Here is an 18,391-nt window from a genome sequence, read left to right on the forward strand (position 1 = left end):
TTATCGGTTATGAACTGTAGATTAAAACAGAAGAAACAGCAAAAAGGTGGTAATTTAAAGAGATGGAACCTGGATAAACTGACAGAACTAGAGGTTGTAGAGAGTTTCAGGAAGAGCATTAGGGCACAATTAACAGGAATGGGTGGAAAAAATACAGTAGAAGAAGAATGGGTAGCTCTGAGGGATGAAATAGTGAAAGCAGCAGAGGAGCAAGTAGGTAAAAAGACGAGGGCTAGTAGAAATCCTTGGGTAGCAAAAGATATATTGAATTTAATGGATGAAAGGAGAAAATATAAAAATGCAGTAAATGAAGCAGGCAAAAAGGAATACAAACGTCTCAAAAATGAGATCGACAGGAAGAGCAAAATGACTCAGCAGGGATGGCTACAGGACAAATGTAAGGATGTAGAGGCATATCTCACTAGGGGTAAGATAGATATTGCCTACAGGAAAATTAAAGAGACCTTTGGAGAAAAGAGAACCACTTGTATGAATATCAAGAGCTCAGATGGAAACCCAGTTCTAAGCAAAGAAGGGAAAGCAGAAACGTGGAAGGAGTATATAGAAGGTCTATACAAGGGCGATGTATTTGAGGACAATATTATGGAAATGGAGGAGGATGTAGATGAAAATGAAATGGGAGATACGATACTGCGTGAAGAGTCTGACAGAGCACTGAAAGATCTGAGTCGAAACAAGGCCACGGGAGTAGACAACATTCCATTAGAACTACTGACAGCCCTGGGAGAGCCAGTACTGACAAAACTCTACAATCTGGCGAGCAAGATGTACGAGACAGGCGAAATACCCTCAGACGTCAAGAAGAATATGATAATTCCAATCCCAAAGAAAGCAGGTGTTGACAGATGTGAAAATTACCGAACTATCGGTTTAAAAAGTCACGGCTGCAAAATACTAACGCGAATTCTTTACAGACGAATGGAAAAACTGGTAGAAGCCGACCTCGGGGAAGATCAGTTTGGATTCCGTAGAAATACTGGAACACGTGAAGCAATACTGACCCACGACTTGTCTTAGAAAATAGATTAAGGAAACGCAAACCCACGTTTCTAGCATTTGTAGACTTAGAGAAAGCTTTTGACAACGTTAACTTGAATACTCTCTTTCAAATTCTGAAGGTGGCAGGGGTAAAATACAGGGAGCAAAAGGCTATTTACAATTTGTACAGAAACCAGATGGCAGTTATAAGAGTCGAGGGACATGAAAGGGAAGCAGTGGTTGGGAAAGGAGTGAGACAGGGTTGTAGCCTATCCTTGATGTTATTCAATTAGTATATTGAGCAAGCAGTAAAGGAAACAAACGAAAAATTCAGAGTAGGTATTAAAATCCATGGAGAAGAAATAAAAAATTTCAGGTTCGCCGATGACATTCTAATTCTGTCAGAGACAGCAAAGGACCTGGAAGAATGGCTCTGAGCACTATGGGACTTAACAGCTGTGGTCATCAGTCCCCTAGAACTTAGAACTACTTAAACCTAACTAACCTAAGGACATCACACAACACCCAGCCATCACGAGGCAGAGAAAATCCCTGACCCCGCCGGGAATCGAACCCGGGAACCCGGGCGTGGGAAGCGAGAACGCTACCGCACGACCACGAGATGCGGGCGACCTGGAAGAGCAGTTGAACGGAATGGACAGTCCCTTGAAATGAGGATATAACATGAACATCAACAAAAGCAAAACGAGGATAATTGAATGTAGTCAAATTATTTCGGGTGATGCTGAGGGAATTAGATTAGGAAATGGAACGCTTAAAGTAGTAAATGAGTTTTGCTGACTGGGGAGCAAAATAACTGATGATGGTCGAAGTAGATAGGGAATACAATGTAGACTGGCAATGGCAATGAAAACGTTTCTGAAGAAGAGAAATTTGTTAACATCGAGTATAGATTGAAGTGTCAAGAAGTCGTTTCTGAAAGTATTTGTAGGGAGTGTTGCCATGTATGGAAGTGAAACATGGACGATAAATAGTTGGGACAAGAAGAGAATAGAAGCTTTCGAAATGTGGTGCTACAGAAGAATGCTGAAGATTAGATGGTTAGATCACATAACTTATGAGAAGGTATTGAACAGAATAGGGGAGAAGAGAAATTTGTGACACAACTTGACTAGAGGAAGGGATCGGTTGGTAAGGCATGTTTTGAGGCATCAAGAGATCACCAGTTTAATATTCGAGGGCAGTGTGGAGGGTAAAAATCGTAGAGGGAGACCAAGAGATGAATACACTAAGCAGATTCAGAAGGATGTAAGTTGCAGTAGGTACTGGGAGATGAAGGAGCTTGCACAGGATAGAGTAGCATGGAGAGCCGCATCAAACCAGTCTCTGAACTGAAGACTACAACAACAAAAACAACAACGTGAAACTTCACCCAGAATTGTCACTGCCTAAGATTTGACAGCAGTATCATACGTGACAGTCTATTAAGTATGCTATAGACCAGATTTCAGATCCTAACGTATTAAATGATATGCAAATCATTGGTATGGAAGTGTACAACATAAATATATTTATATTACTGCTACTATGTGTACAGTTATGATTTTCAAAAAATCGATTTACACGCAGTTGTCTGTTGAGCTGTATCAGATGCCACTGGTGCCATAAACAAATAGAAAAAAAAAAACAGTTTTAGCACATAAAACATTTCTAGCGTGGGTCATAGAGTATAGACGATATCCTTCAATAAATATCTGGGAACTGCGGAGCACAAAGCATTCATGACGAATAGGCCTACTTTGCGTTGAGGACGCGTAGCAGTACATGAGTAACGATACTGCTGCCATTCCTGTGGTATTGTCTTCGTTACAGTTTGATAAATTGCTCATAGGTCTGCATTGACTCAACGGCGGCATTTCCAGCATCTTGCGTAAAGAGCATCTTTACTCTTCTTTCACCTGGGTTACTCATTTAATGTCAGTCTTATAAACGTTTCATAGTTTCAAACATTTTCAGCGCCAATATTATTTTGGCCACTCCTGTTCACAGTCTCAGGCTCGTGCAGCGTGTGGCTGCAGCAACACCTTCTACTCTCCTTTCCATTAAATGATAAACAACACGAACTCTCATGGAGAGCAAAATGTTCTTTACATGGCCCAAGAAAAATTGAGAGAAATAATAGCGACATGATGTCTAGGCATCAGTGTCCTCCCACACCTATCCGAGATGTGAAAACTGTATTCTGAATTGATTTAAGACTTCCAATCTTAAAGTCGGTAATAGAACTAGTGTTGGAAAGTAGTCTGCCTCGACATCTTTTGGTAAAACTGCCGTTCTGCGTGACTGATACTATATTTCTCTGATCATTCACAGTTCCGTTGACTGAAATGTGCACCACACTTTTATAATGGTAACCACAAGCGTTGTCGAAACTAGGCAACCTTGTCTCATTTTGAGCTTACCAATCAATGCACCTAAGAGAAAAAAATCCCGCCGAGTACGGCCCCGGCAGTATAAATCATGTGATCGTTTACGCTGTTAGCGCTTAATAGTTACCATTTACGCGCGATGAGCAGCAGGCAATTCCCGTTTACTTACGGATTCGGACTGGCAGTAGAAAGCGGACGCACGTACGTGTAAGGGTTTTCGAAAGAGGAGGCAGGACGGCATTTGCATGCGCTTAAGAAGGGGCAGGTGAGGGTCCGCCTTCCCACGAGCAGAGCAAACAGCCGCGAGCCATGGAAATTAGCGGCTGCGCGCGGGCCGAGACGCTCCGGCAACGCAGCTGGCCGCGGGCCGTTGGCGCTGGCGTCTTCCGCTCCTTGTGGATGCGCACCTATCAACATGCCGCAGCCCCAGCCGCGGCCGCAGCCGCAGCTGCCCTTTGATGTCCCGCTGCCAGTAATCGCCTGCGCCCGCCCACAAACGCATTCCACTGGTACAATATGCCTCTGCTGCAAACAAGTGACTGTCGAGTGACGCGCAAATACGCGGACACCCGCTCCCGGTGGATACAGTGTTAGAGTTACGGCGAAACCCTACTTAACACGCCATCACTCTCGTCTTATCTCGAATGGGTAGGTAATAGCGAACGTAATGAGTGTTGCGTGCACTCGTGAGAGAAGACAGATCAAAGGACGACATCGAAAATACTCGAAGTCGTGTTGGCACATTTATAAGCAATCGTCCCCGTAAACGGTACAATGTGTACGCAGCATTATCCTACTTTTCTACACGTAGCTCAGCAGAAGAGATGGATTTAAATTGGAACTTCCCTAAGTACAATCTTACTCTGTCGTATTAAATATTGAAATTTGGGGAAATATGCGGTGAAGCACTGCCCTACAGCTATACGTAAAATTTTATTTAATGTCATATGTTTTCACAGATCGACATTTTGAGAATGAGTCACTACAATGTCTGCTGCAAACTGGAAGGTGCTTAAGAACTTCTCAGGGCATGTTGGACGTCCCCCATTGGCACATGAAAATGAACACTAGATTCCGATACATTAGAAAGAAATCCATCAAGATATTTCTTAAAACGACACAAGTATTTCACGCAGTACCTAGAACGTCACGATGTGGCATATCAATCGACTACAATGTCACTGTTGGCTGTAAAAGGAGACAGCATTAGCGGGCGCGGCAGTCACTTAGAAAGAAAGCGTTGACTGCACAAAAGCGAGCAAACTGGTTCAAATGTCTCTGAGCACTATGGGGCTTCACATCTATAGTCATCAGTCCCCTATCACTCAGAACTATTTAAACCTAACTAACCTAAGGACATCACACAACACTCAGTCATCACGAGGCAGAGAAAATCCCTAAACCTGCCGGGAATCGAACTCGGGAACCCGGGCGTGTGAAGCGAGAACGCTACCGCACGACCACGAGCTGCGGACATAAAAAGGGAGCAGTAAGAATAATATTTGGAGTTCACCCAGAGACGTCATGTAAGCACCTCTTCAAGAAGCTAGGTATTTTAACTGCCCGTCACAATACATATTTTAGCTAATGGAAGTCGTCAAAAATCATCCATCACAATTGAGAAGAACAGTAATGTGCATGCCTACAACACTATATGGAAAAATGGCTTTTATTACCCACTGTTAAAGTTGTCAATGGCTCACAAGAGTTCAATATGTAGGAATAAAAATTTTTGAATATTTGCACAATAACATAATATGTCTGACAGGTAGCGAAGCAAATTTAAATATAATTTAAAATTATTTCTCGTGGGCAATTAATTCTGTTTCACTGATGAATTTCCACTTAAAAACTGGAAGCCAATAAAAAAATAGAAAAGGCAAGAAAAAGCAACTTGTTTTTAACTGTAGTTGCCTTAATAACTAAAATGATAACGTGTTTATTAATGTTAACACTGTTCATGTATACATACCCTGTAAACTGACTCGTCCTACATTTCGATAAAAGAATCGTTCTAATGACTATGGAACATGTAACTAACTAACTAACTTGCTTGTGAGAATGACCAGGTTAAACTTGTCAAAAATTGTAGTTTCTACTCAAATTTAACACTGCAAAACTAAAGAAAAGACTACACTCGCTTTATGGGGTACTTCATTTCATCTCCGTCTCCGGTCATACAGAATTACGATCTCTGTGGTTCCCTTACAACAAAAAGGCTAATACTGAAATGGTTGTTTTTAATAGGACACATCCAATTTGCCTCCCCGTGCCTACTCAGCCCAAATTTGTGCTCCGTCTCTCATATCCCCTCGTCGACGAGATGTCGAGCCCTGAACCTTCTTCCTTTGTGGCCACACTTCAAGTCTAACTGACGGTGACAGAGGGTTAATGGCAAGTGCTAAAGTAGGAAACAGGAGATGGCGATAAACACTGCAGTGGCACATGCCATGAGTCGTAAGCTTGTATCATTACTTCACAGACAACATAGGCTGCTTAGCATTACATTTCTACAGTGGCTGTTGATAAAATATCTATGTATTGATATATCAATATTATTCAAAAAACATCGATATATATCGGCTGTGTAATTTGCCTCAAATATCGATATCGAAATAGCAATATCGAGGGCCGATATTTTTATTTTATATTAATTTTTTCTCAATTTTCGATAAATATTTGAAATTGTAGTAGAACAAAATTTTATTTTCGCTGTGCGAAGGAACTTAACTACATTTTGAGCTTTCATCATGTCCAATCTTCCTCTTTGACAGTGTGAAGCAAGTATAGGTGGCACAAAGAAGAAGTCTGATTGCACTGGGGGTGGCGTTGTGAATGGAATAACAAGATTTCCGATGCGAAGAAATAGCCCACCAATTGCGTTATAAAATTTTTTTTGACGTGCAGTGTTTCTTCATGTAAGCATTCTTCGAAAACAGTTGCTGAAAATGACGAACCAAAAAAAAAAATCTAAATGACAAGACTGGCATTTGCGGTGGACGGAGACGTGTGAGGGGAAATGGGGAAATGGTGACGCAAACAGCGCTCGGTGCTACCAACAGAAACTGCAACATTTAACTTCACCACGCAACTTGGACACTACAACTGCTAGTTCACTTGCGTAGGGAGAAATGAAAAAACAGGTAAGTCGACATGAAGTGTTCCGGACAAATACGTTACGTGACGAAACCGTACAACGGACCCATCGTGCACCTTTTGTTGTTTAGGCCACTTGCATGCACTTACCATTGTTAGCAAAGTGGTTATCGCCAAGCGTGAACGTGCATCATTTTCGCTTCAATTCTTGCTGTACGGGGGATAGGCAGGCTGCTAGCTTGTTGACGTACAGAATATCTTATAACAAATAAATACTTAAAGATACAGCTCTAAAACAGGCTGTATATTTGCTATGCGCAGCCGAATATTATAGGCCGGTACGTCGATATTCTTTTCCGTTGATATTCCTTTCCGTTGATATTCTTTTTCGTCGATATATCGTAACATTTTCCATATATCGAGGGCCGACAATGACACATTTTTAATTATCGGTATATCAAATTCCCGACAGTTTTAAGAATGTCGACAGTCCTAATTTCTATCGTATGATAGAAGTGTCTGTCTTCCACTTCAGGAGTGAGACAGCAAATTTCTCCACCAAGTTAGTGTTGTGCACAACCTTCAAATGAGGAATGTCTCCATATTCCCATAAATATTCACATTTTCGCTCCTGTTATCGATCACTGCACTGACAAAGTTCCCGCTACTTAGCGACAATGAGAGGTTGTTGGAATCAAGTCAAGATCCTTTCATTTTGCGGACAATACCTTTTCAGACTGAGCTATTCAAGTACACCTTCAGACTGATTGAATGGTTAAATCGGTATTTAGCTCACTCGATCTGTCGCGCAGTGTTAAGGAGGTCCATTAATGACTCAATATGGTATCATTGTGTATAAGTAAGTCCTATATTTCACAATCCGGATTAATTGTAGTCAAAGTAGTGAACGTAAGAACCATGTCGCCAACATTTTGTAAACCATTTAGTAACAACGCAACGTGAGTGGTAAAGTTAAATTGTGTTATATTTAGGAAATTTATATATAGTAGCAGTAGCATGGACAACTTTTTCGGTATCTGCCACGTGTTGTCTATGGTGGTGAGTAGAAAATCATCCAACACGAAACTCGAAATGGGATAGCACAGACCTCCTTTTCAGTTACACTCCAGCTACTAGACAAAATTAAAAGACACTGCCAGCTGTATATAATGTACACACCGGAAGAGATTGTTCAATAAGCGTTTGGAAACGTAGAACTCATTTGTACAGATAACTTGCGCCGAAGGGTGACGTACAGCTAATAAAACATGGTGTTACGACTATGTCGCCAAGCGTCTGAGACACAGAATCATGTCGTATCGGAAAGAACAGATTTCTTATTTTTTTACTGAACTGCTGCGTTCACACGGCCTTTAGGCAAAAGAAATACTTGAAGAGGATGATGTAGAAGGGACTTCACAGGCGAGAGACATTCAGACACAGGTGGTCAAGGTAACGATTTCACCTTTTAATGTGAAAATGCTGTTAAGTGATATGTAGATTTGAGAACTGACTGCATTTATGTACTCAAAGAAGTCGCCACTGTTGCGCGAAAGCGACTAAGTAAACTGTTGTTCCAATGAAGCCGCCGGAGAACACGGTACTCAAAGAAAGCTTCTGTTTACCTGTTCTTCTTACGTGCTTAGCTGATGGTTCCACCTTGGAGATTGGAGACATTAACTCGTCATCTTTTGATACTCTTAGATGTTGTTCTTGACTCGCATCGCAATCTTCATGACCTAACGAGAACGGTCCTCTCATACATCTTTTACTTTGGGGTAGTAACCAGTGCCAATGAAAAACACCGAAATATATTTAGCGAACGCGCACTAACTACAGTCTTCTATGAATTGCTCTTTCTACCATCAGATGTTGCATATTAACATTATGTGTAATTATCGAGACTATCCTTAAATTGAAGGAAGAATTTCTTCTCAAATACTAAAAATAACATGGAAACTATGTGCACTTTTGTTTGTTACGCAAAAATGTTAGTGAGACTTGTTCCGTTTTGGAAAGTAACGTATTTGGCACAGGTGAACTGCCTGGTACGCTGTGGCTTAATAGACTGCGAAATAGTTTATCACCTATCGAATGGGCCGTTAGCCCCATTTACAAAAAAAGCTAAGGTCTGTAGAGCCGAAATAATGACAAGTGTGAGTTCGAGTTGTTGTCACTGTAGCCAATGTGAGACCCCTAATGGAGTGTAAACCTGTGACTTCTTCAAAAGACTGCTTATTCGAAACTCTAATAATGTTCTCCAACTACGAAGCCAGTATTTTATCGTTGAATTCTGTGGTAGGGCACTTCTGTACGTAGTAACAGTTGCAACGACATAAGGGAACTGTAGTTGTTCTTTGTCGATGATCCGCATCAACTTTTGGCACCAGTCCTGATATTTACGCAAAATTTTGTAGACAATAAAGGTCACCTGAGGATAGCTTGTATGGTAGCATTTTCCTTATATACTACAAGAAACCAATAAATAGTTAGTTCATAGAGACTGGATATTAATGATACACTATTCTGGCACAGTATTGTAGAGCCTGTCTATGTAAATCGTAAGTAAAATGTGAACAATACGAATTACATACAGTTGTTTTCCTGACTCAGCTAAAAGATTAACGGTTGTAAGGACTGAACGAAGATTACGATCTGATGCCTTATCAGCAGCAGTGTCACTGCAGAATGAAATGTCATTCATTTGGCTAGCGCTGGGTTAATGCATTGTCAGTGCCGTGGTCTTCTGGGCGGAACATTCTACCTATTCACTTAAGATGATTTTAGGAAAATGCTAAATTCTCTGCAGCTCGTGGTCTTCAGGTAGCGTTCTCGCTTCTCGCGCACGGGTTCCCGGGTTCGATTCCCGGAGAGGTCAGAGTTTTTGACTGCCTCGAGATGACTGGTTGTTCTGTGTCGTCTACATCATCATCATTCATCCCCATTACTGTCGAAGGAAGGCAATGGCAAACCACCTCTGCTAGGACCTTGCCTAGTACGGCGGTGCGGGTTTCCCGCATCGTCCCCTACGCTCCTCAGAGTATGGGACCTCATCCTAATCACTAAATTCCAGGGATGAAACACTGGAGATTAGAGTCTTGGTCATCCAGATGTGAATCCAGCGATTTACGGACTGTAATACTTCGCTCACCAACTGCCACATTAACTTCAACGGCCGGCCGTGGTGGCCGTGTGGTTCTAGGCGCTTCAGTCCGGAACCACGGGACTGCTACGGTCGCAGGTTCGAATCCTGCCTCGGGAATGGATGTGTGTGATGTCCTTAGGTTAGTTAGGTTTAAGTAGTTCTAAGTTCTAGGGGACTGATGACCTAAGATGTTAAGTCCCATAGTGCTCAGAGCCATTTGAACCATTTGAACTTCAATGGGAAACTTAACGTAAACAGAAAATGAGAGCGCAATAATTCCAACTAAGTCCAGCTGCTGCAGGAGAACGTGGCTTTGATGAACCTTAGAAGAGACATTCAGTCCGTTTGTTTCGTCCGTGTGTTTATTGTAGCTGCCACTCCCCCTAATAACAAAAACAAATGACTTCATTCCACCGCTGGAAACTCGTCAGCCTAATGTAGCGACTTAACTGCTTAGGACCTCAAGCAATTTCATGGCAGAGGTTTTAATGTTTGTAACACAGTTGTAATTGGAAAGTCAGAAGACTTTGCGACTGCATAATGGATATGTAGATGTAGTTAAATACCCCTAGGGCTCATATCATACAAGGGTCTCCCGAAGTGCGTGTTTCCATGCATCATTCGTGCCGCAAGGCAAGATCCTTCCCACTCTAATATTCTTTGCTTGTGTATCTGTGAAGAAGATCTCACAGAAAACGCCTTTGTCCGTAAAAAAATGAAGTATAGATGAAGTAGTTCCTGCCAAGATTCTGGATAACAAAGATATTTAGGTGCTGTCACCCGCCATTAGAAATAACCCAACGGATGTTTTACACGTTGCTGATAGCATTTTCTGCTGAATTAAAATGATTACGTAATTTTTAAGTAGACGTTTATCACAAAGAATGGTGGAGAATATTCGCTTGCAGTTTTCAATGCTGAGCTGTTTTGGTTTCTTCATAGGGATGCATTTACACGAAATCTACCAAATACGTTAAAGTTTATACATACTGTTAGCTGCTAACTGCAGGAGAACTGAAGAGTTGTAACGAATTGTAAACTAAGTTCAGAATGATACGTCACTTTGTAAGAAGACGAAAAATTTAAACTGGACGAATAAAGTGACAATTTTCACAAAGAAGTTGTTAAATGTCAGGTCTCATTCCACTTTCCTATGAAATTTTTATAACACGATCATAAATATGAATCATGTTAATCTCATTATTGTGTAGGAAACTCATGAATGGGATCCTCTGTTGAAAACTTACACCATTCCCGGCTAAAGCGAATACAATCGTTGTAAAGTCTGTATGCGTTATTCCTACGCATCTTGAACTGCACGTGCCACCTATCAAAATGGCTCTGAACACTACGGGACTTAAATTGTGAGGTCATCAGTCCCTACAACGTAGAACTACTTAAACCTAACTAACCTAAGGACGTCACACACATCCATGTCAGAGGCAGGATTCGAACCTGCGACCGTAGCGGTAGCGCGGTTCCAGACTGTAGCGCCTAGAACCGCTCGGCCACCCCGGCCGGCTGCAACCTATCAGAAAAACGATTCACTCTTTACATGTAAATCTCAGCCTACTACCACGTGGATCATTTGGAGAAAGAATTTCATAGTTGTCTTACCTTTATGAGAATGTATGTAAGTGAAGATACGGTATCATACGCAAAAAAGGAATACACATTTCTGTAGTAAAGTTCTGAAAAATATATTAAGGAAACAGCACTTAATCTTTCATTAAATTCAGTCCTTTTTCACCGCGCTCTTATTATTTATTTCATTAAATTGCAATGTGATTGTGTACACACTGGGTCTAAAGTTAGTGTGAATTATTCCTAAAACCGAACTTTCGTTTCCTATTCATCGTTCGATACGTGCCCGAAGATCATATAACACATCTTCCAAAAATTTCTGCCAGCTGTCCCAGTTCCTCTAGGTGTATGTTGCGTGGTGATTGCAGCTGTCTACCATACAATGTTAGCAACTATATAATAATTTATTATAACATACAAAGAGCTATTTGTAGATACAGAACTGTCACAGTTATCTCAAGTCATACTTGCGTTTGTAACTTTATACTCAAATGTTTCTGCCTCAAATTCAGACTTCTACTTCTCTCCTACTCCCCTGAAAGTTTGCACGATCGTTAAAGAAACACTCTATACAAAATGTAGACTGATATTTTATATAAAGATTTACTGTTTCCAGTGAAACGGAAACAGTTGTCTACGATCGCTCGCCGGTGTATTCATTAAAGCAGGGGCACAAAATTTGTTGATGAGGAAGGAAAGCTTCAGTACTGCCTGAGGCAACATGTCTGACATTTTCCAAAGTATCTTTAGGAAAACAGAGAAAGGTAAATTTACTAAAGCACCATGAAATCTTCCGGTCCGCTGATCGCGGGCTGGTCACGACATGCTGCTTTACATAACATAACCTCAATGCAGATCACAATATATAGTACATAGGAATGCCTTTAGGAATGCGTCTTGCGATCACACTTTGATGAGACATTCTCAGGTCAGATCTGGGCCAAGTGGTTGCAATTCTACGATTCTTCTGCCGCATTATCCAAGCGTTTATACTTCTAAGATTCTTCTGTCGTATTAATCTCGATAATTGCTAAACGAAAAATGTTTGTCATGTGATTACCAGCGTCTATCCTATGTAGCTATGCCAGCAGCTATGACGTTATTGGTGCCTGGTCCACAGCCATCTACCGTTGAGATAATACTGAACACGGTAGAGGAGATGGGCTCTTGTGAAAAAACATCAGCAGTCCCTGACTGAAGGCGTAATAACCTTACGTGATTTTACTCAATGTAAGCAGTCACAAATTCATGCTATTACAATGAACTTGAGCAGGTTCAAACTCTTGTTGTGGAAGAAATTTTCGTACTATTATTTTGCTATCCAAGAGAAGAAGGAAGATGATGTAAAGTTCTTGATAAGCATCTTTGCGACAATGTTCTGCGTTAAATTCTGGATCTCTTTGCGATGCCTTGTGAGATTAATAGCTTGTGACAGCTGGTGATGCTCTGTCCTACCTATGAGGACAATAAGCACGGCGGACGTCCTGGTGCTCTTTGAGAGGAGTTTCGTATGTGCTAGTACCATGTTTCAGTCTCTGCCTTCCTTCCTTTCGTCAGTTACCCATAAATACATAAGCGCAGCACGATATTCTACAAGAAGTCATCTGCACTATTTGGATATGCAAATAACACCTCAAAATGTAGTGGGCGAGAGCAATGACAAGCCACCATCCACAGGACGAACGTGTGGTATTCTGGCATTTTCCCACACTCTCCGGAATGAGACTGAACAGACTTCGTCTTGAACCGATATGGGGATGGGGATGGGTTTTGAGTCAGTAAAAGAGTAACACTGATTTTGGCTTCCCGAAGGTTCCAGGATCATTTCAAGCGAATGCCACAATGTTTCCATCAAATAAGCTGCGACCAATTTCTCTTCCATCCTCGTCCAAATGCCCACGAATAACAAACACTCCAAATCGCAATCTGGACATTTGAGAGGCTTTAATATCAGGAAGGTCAATTTATATGTGCTGATGGGACGTACTTAATTTACAAGATAATAAATAATTGTTTCATGTGACGTGCAAAAGATATTAAATGCAACATTGTGAAGTATCCACGATCGATTGAGAGATAACTACCTGCACCGCCTTCTAATATGCGGCCTGAACGCCACTGCTTTCTCTTAGTACTGATATCTCTAGTTAAGATGGCAGGAGAAAAGTTTCGTTTGTTACCATATGGCAGCACTATTGTGCTACGTAGCGTGTCATCTGCTGTTGTAAACAGATGTGATAATCACATTTATGGACATTAAAATGGTTCGAACTAGTTCGTTTCCTCAAAAATTTTAAAATATTCGTTATTTATAGTTTAGAACCTACAATTCTTTTCTTAATGAATTTTTCTGTAAACATTATATCCTTTTGTTTCTCAGTCTCTACCTACTAAGAATAAGAAAAATCTGAATAAAAATTTAAAGGCGCTCACTGCGTGCTAAACATGTGGTCATTATTTAATGTTTCGTGTAGCCTCCTTCCCGTAATGTGGTTGCTCTTACAGTGGACCAGGAGCTATGCATATAAAAGACTATTACAAAACTTTTTTATCGTGATATACGTTTCCAACAGCCTTCGTCAAACTTCAGTGAAATTCAGAATTTAAACAGGAGCTATGCAGGAAGACACATATCACCAAAACAATTCTCAACAGGTCTAAAGAAAATTTTCAGAACCCTAAACTGGAAAAGAGAAGAAGGAATACATATTACTGAAACACATGTGAACCACTTGAGCTCTACTGTGGGCTCTAGTGCCGAAAAATGAAAGAATACAGTACTGTAAACTCTGAAGTAAGCCTGATGATCATTTATAATTACATTAAAATTATGTATAATAAACACATTGCAAAGAAAAATATTCTTGACAACGTATGGTTCATAAATACTGTTGATGAGATTTTGTATTAGTTTAAGACGACGACTGGATTGCTAGCAAAAGAAATGAGAGGATCAGTGATAACGGTCTAGAGTGCTTTTGGTAAACTAAATAAAGTATTCATAACTAAGTTTCCGACGTTTCTGAAAATAAAAATTTACAGTCAGTGTACTACCAGTTGTTACGTACGCCAGTGATTTATGGTCGTTTAATATGTTAGCCATTCAAAAACCAAATGTTGTGCAGCGAGAAATAGAGAGATAAGTGTTGAGATTTACTAGGAGAGACAAGATAACAAAATAATGGTTTAGAAAATAGAATAGAGTGTAAGAAGTAATCAAGTCTCTTATGAAAGTGTAATGGAGTTGGGTAGGGCATTCAGGCCGGCGAACAGAGTGTTCGTGCTCTATGCAAGTATTTTACGAGATTCAGAAGGTTCGAAAGTACTGAATGCAGTGCTCGTCTGAATGCGAGTAGACGACTTTATACCAAATAACGCAGCAACAAAGATTTCTATAGCTGAAAACTGTAATACGTAGTCAAGTCTGAAGTTGATCTTTATCCGGCAGTGGATACCGAATGGCTGCTGTTGATGTTGATGACATACTCGTATTTACACGTCTACGACAACTGTCGTGTTACTGTGCAAATGAAACTAATTATTAAATTCTTGCACTTGTTTCACATCTTTAAAGACGTATTCTCTGCATGTCATACATGAAACATATTTGTAGTTGTGAATATGGACAACTATCACGCGTATAATGAGAATTTATGCTGGGCCGCGGTTCGGACCCGGATTGCCTGCTTATCGTGAGCGGTTGCCTTACCATTAGGCTATCCGAGCACGACTCATAGCTCGACACAAACTTCCATACATCGTCAACCGTACGTCTACAACCTCTACATGTACACCCATTATGCACATTCCCGTACAGGGCAGACATTTTACTTGGAAGTCGCTTTCCCACTGTCGGTGGATAAATACTATATGGCAGTGCCTGTGTTATTAGATATTACGACGCAGTGTTCCTTCGGACATGAATGCATGCTCTTATGAGTGACAGCGGGCAGGCGAGTTTCAATTAAAATGACTCGCCTGTACGGGAATACACATGTACAATGTGCGGGTAGTGGCTGTAGATACATGGTTGACAACGTATATTTATTCATTTAGTTTCTCAATCTGCATTTTTCGTTATTGTTCGTTGCTGAGGGCATCTAACTCACCGAACACGCTGAGCAACCGCACCGGGGCGTATGGAAGTTTGAGTGGTCGTGAGTCATGAGTCGAGAGGCCTAATGGCATTCCCGTTTCGCACGCCGTACGAGAAGGTTCCGCCTGTTCCCGCCTCTATGGTTGCGCTGCGATATTTTCCTTGTTTGACCCTAGTATTATGTGAGTCGTTGTGAGCGTCACATCGTTGTTTGTCTCTCTTCGTCTCGTGTTTGTGACTCCATATTGACGCGGCGTTGTCTTGAGCCGTGATGTCGTCCATGGCTCCGAGGAACATTCCACGCACAGGTACCGTCAGTTTTAGTATTGACAAGTCCATGCGTCATGTGCAGCCGACATCGTTAGAAATTCATAATTGGCTTGTAGATACGATCAAGGTTACTTTATAACCGGTTCACACGGCTTACATCGACTCTTAATTGTGCGTGTTATACGTCAGGTTTATAGACCCGTATCTGGTTGACTCTTAAGCTCATCGCTATGTCTCTAATAGCCTCGTTATTCTGGCGAATACGGAGGTAGAATATACTCATGTGTGGATGTTCAACTACCGCACGACATTGATGACAGTTTCCTCAAGACTGCCCTGCTTCTGTTTGAAGATGTAAGGAATATAAGTCGGGGACGTTGGTCTGCTCAATATCGTTCATCAGTTTATAGCGGAGTTCGATCCTGGAACATGGTGGTCAAGCGGAATATTCTATCTCATCTGCAGGTGTGCGCATACCATGTACATACAATTTACACAGGACAAGAAGAGACCTGTTTTATATGTAATGAGTGCGTACACCTCCGTACAAATTGCCCGCGTCATGTCACTGTCTTAAAATCTACTTATGAACAACGTAAGAGGCTAACTTCAGCGCATCTAGTTCATTAACTGACCGCCATTGTGTCTAATCACGTTTATGAGTGACAAGGCGAGCCATTACGTGATGGTCCTAGTGCATATCCGCCGGTAGCCTCGAGTAAGGCTTCGCTCCGCCACCACTTTTACTTCAAAACAAGCCTAGACGGACGCAAAATGGTGAGGAGTCAGACGTTTCCTGTTCGCTCCTCCGCTCTACTGAAAAGATTTCGGTGCAGGAGACCTCTCCATTCCCTCATTTTAGACCGGATGATAACATGTCGGTTGCTGTTCAAGATTCAAAAGCGTCGAGCATTCTCTGGCACCTGAATCCCGAGACCGAGACCGCTTCTTGGGAATCACAAGAAGATAGACCTGTTCCGGAGCTCCGTACTAATCTACAGACTAACCAGACATCCCTGAGACTCTACCGTATTCCCTCCTTTCTTCTGCGCCCTCGGATGGGGAAAGCATGCCACAAGCCACTGCTGATCAGAACCAGATCGGCCAAAATGTGCCAGCGGCACATGTGGTGACGGTAAAAGACATCCCGTCAGTTTCCGTTTCCGTTAATTCTCACGAGCCGCACCACCCACATGTGTAAGAGTGGCGAGTATTATTAACACCTGACACTGAATTTCCTCAGGACCCCACACCCCCACCTTTGCCCCATGTGACAGTCGCCTGCCGGCCGAAGTGGCCGTGCGGTTAAAGGCGCTGCAGTCTGGAACCGCAAGACCGCTACGGTCGCAGGTTCGAATCCTGCCTCGGGCATGGATGTTTGTGATGTCCTTAGGTTAGTTAGGTTTAACTAGTTCTAAGTTATAGGGGACTAATGACCTCAGCAGTTGAGTCCCATAGTGCTCAGAGCCATTTGAACCTTTTTGACAGTCGCCTTCCCGCACAGCAACAACAAACAACGTTTTCAACCTGAGCGCGCGGCAGCCTCGGACTGTTACGGGTCATTTGAAAGTAATAAACTGCTTAGTTTTATTAATCAGTACATGCAGGCCTAAATCTTTCATACCTTGAATGTGACCAGAATTAGTTCCGAGCTTAGACTTGCTGCGCTATTTACGATTCAGGTGCAGTCGTGATATTTTTGCAAGAAGTGTTATTTGACAATTTTTCTGTTCCCGGCTTTTCTACTTTCTTCAATGTGGCTCCTGAACTATCTACTGCTACTGCGTTACTATACAGAGATGGCATATCACTGACTGATTTCGAAGTTCTTGATAACGGCCGAGGAATAGGCTGCACCTTCTGTAACCTCACCTTAATTCATCTTTATGCCCCTACAAGATCTGCCCGTTCCATAGATCGTGCGCGTTTTTATACAGAGGATATAGTTTCTTTATGTCCTAAAATTCGGCAGAAACTTCTTTTAGGCGGAGATTTTAATTGTTTTGCGTCCTGTGTAATTTTAATTTCAGCCAGGAACTAGACGAGTTGGTGCGTTCTTCGAAAATACTAGATACGGGGATCTGTCGGTATCTCACTATGGTCACGCATGCGCATTTTGCCGGCCGGGGTGGCCGAGGGGTTCTAGGCGCTATAGTCTGGAACCGCGCGACCGCTACGGTCGCCGGTTCGAATCCTGCGACGGGCATGGATGTGTGTGATGTCCTTGGGATAGTTAGGTTTAAATAGTTCTAAGTTCTAGGGGACTGATGACCTCAGAATTTAAGTCCCATAGTGCTCAGAGCCATTTGAACCATGCGCATTTTACAACTACTTCCAGCAACCGATTCGATCGCTTTTATCTTTGACACTTTATGTTCACCGCTGTTAGCGATAGACGTGATACCCTTTTGTTTCAGTGAACACTGTGCCGTCGCTATAACTTTAAATCATGTGCCGCAACCAATAAAACTGTATTGCCTCCCATGGATGTAAAACACAATTTTCTTAAAGGATCCTTCCCTCGAGATAATCGCGTGAGAGGTTTGGGCCCGTAGCTTGCGTTCGCAGAACCCTTATCCTGCTCTAATGGAATGGTGGTCAGGGCATGCCTAACCTTTGCTCCGAGAAGCGTTAATGCGTTACGGCACTGAGAGGGCGAGGGTTCTCCGTCGGTCTCAAGTATTTTATAATTCAGCCTTGCGTCAACTTTATGACGGTGCCAGACAAGCTCCCTTACGGATTATGGGTATCCGGCATGTTAAGGTGAAACTTCTTCTGTCAAAGAGGCAACAACTGGAAGGACTCAGGGTG

Source organism: Schistocerca nitens, chromosome 3, assembly GCF_023898315.1.
Source record: "Schistocerca nitens isolate TAMUIC-IGC-003100 chromosome 3, iqSchNite1.1, whole genome shotgun sequence".
In the NCBI taxonomy this organism is placed as follows: domain Eukaryota; kingdom Metazoa; phylum Arthropoda; class Insecta; order Orthoptera; family Acrididae; genus Schistocerca; species Schistocerca nitens.